Source organism: Panthera tigris, chromosome B3 (assembly GCF_018350195.1).
Source record: "Panthera tigris isolate Pti1 chromosome B3, P.tigris_Pti1_mat1.1, whole genome shotgun sequence".
Taxonomy (NCBI): Eukaryota; Metazoa; Chordata; class Mammalia; order Carnivora; family Felidae; genus Panthera; species Panthera tigris.
Genome location: NC_056665.1, coordinates 92,155,782 through 92,157,111, shown reverse-complemented (window position 1 = coordinate 92,157,111; position 1,330 = coordinate 92,155,782). Strand labels below are relative to the sequence as shown.

The following is a 1,330-nucleotide window of genomic DNA, read 5'->3' as shown; positions in this document are numbered from 1 at the left end:
TCTCTCTCTCTCTTAAAATAAATAAGCTTAAAAAAAGATGAAAGAAATTTAAAAAACTATCAAACCAAGTTACCATAAAGACTTTACTTTGAGAATCAATTTCTAGTCTGATATGTAAAGGTTAACTCATTTGGTGGTCAACTTTTTCTATCTGCTAACATGATCAAAATAAAAATTACTTAAGAACATTAAAGTATACATCAAAATTTTCTACAAGCGTTTTTGAATACTTCCATAATGGTATATAGAAAAAGCAAGATGTATATTAAAAAGAGAAATAATGTGTTCTCTTTGGCAGCACGTACACGAATTAAGAATGATACCAAGAGGATTAGCATGGCCCCTGTGCAAGGATGATATGTAAATTTGTAAAGTACTTCATATTTAAAAAATATTTTCTACATCACTAAAGATTTTGAAAACCATTATGCCATGATAAAAATGCATTCAGATGGAAACTGATTTTATGATCAACTCCTAAGGGGTGTTTTTTTATTTAAGTGTATCCATTGAACAACAATAAAGAAAACTCTGTTTTGTTTTTGTTTTTGTTTTATTTTCCAATGCTATTGATTTGGAATAGTGAATTAGGTTACATTTGAGGTCTGATACACTGGGCTGAGCTTTGTCAACAGCCTAGTTCGTGGCATGGATTCTGTAAGACGTGGATTTTGAGTGGTACATTTTGACTGCTAAGGAGTGCTTGAGCTATTTTTACTCACTTGGTCAGCCCTACTTGTGAGCAGTAGAATACTGTTTTTTAGGTGACTGGCAAGATTTAAGAGCGCTGTTAGAAACATTTATTATAGACATTGGCCTAAAGGGTGGCCTCTCAGGCGTTTTTTGACCTACTTTAAGCAAGAAATCACACAAAAATCTGTTGATCATTGGGATAGTGGAATTTAAAGTCTAGGGACACCTAATTATACCACAACGATAATTATGACTATTTGCTATCAAATACAGTACATAATCATTACTTCTTAGAATCAGAAGCATCAGAAAATACAAAATACTGTGTTTTAAAACTTTTCCGGTGACCATTTTCTACCCTTTGTCCTAAGGGTGTGAGGTAACAGATTTGACTTACTCAATATGTTAATTCAGTATAAATTTCCTCTGTGGATTATATTATTTTCATGGTCAGAACAAAAGTACGCTTCTCAGACAATTGGATTTCTTTTTAATTCTTTCATTTCACCTCGTGTGTCAAAATTATAATGAAGATACGTGATATTGTATCTCCTGTGTCATCCCCAGGACATATCAGGTTATGATTATCTGATTAGGTTACTGATGTTGCTGGGCACATCCTGCTTGTTCTGCTAAT

At 32.8% G+C, this 1,330-nt stretch overlaps 1 non-coding gene across 1 annotated transcript; it reads left to right on the top strand.

Moving 5' to 3' along the window:
* The first annotated feature begins 282 nt into the window (after positions 1-282).
* Positions 283-388, top strand: LOC122239824. The gene has a single exon (XR_006219209.1). It is a non-coding gene; the product is annotated as a U6 spliceosomal RNA (small nuclear RNA).
* The last annotated feature ends 942 nt before the right edge of the window (positions 389-1,330 follow it).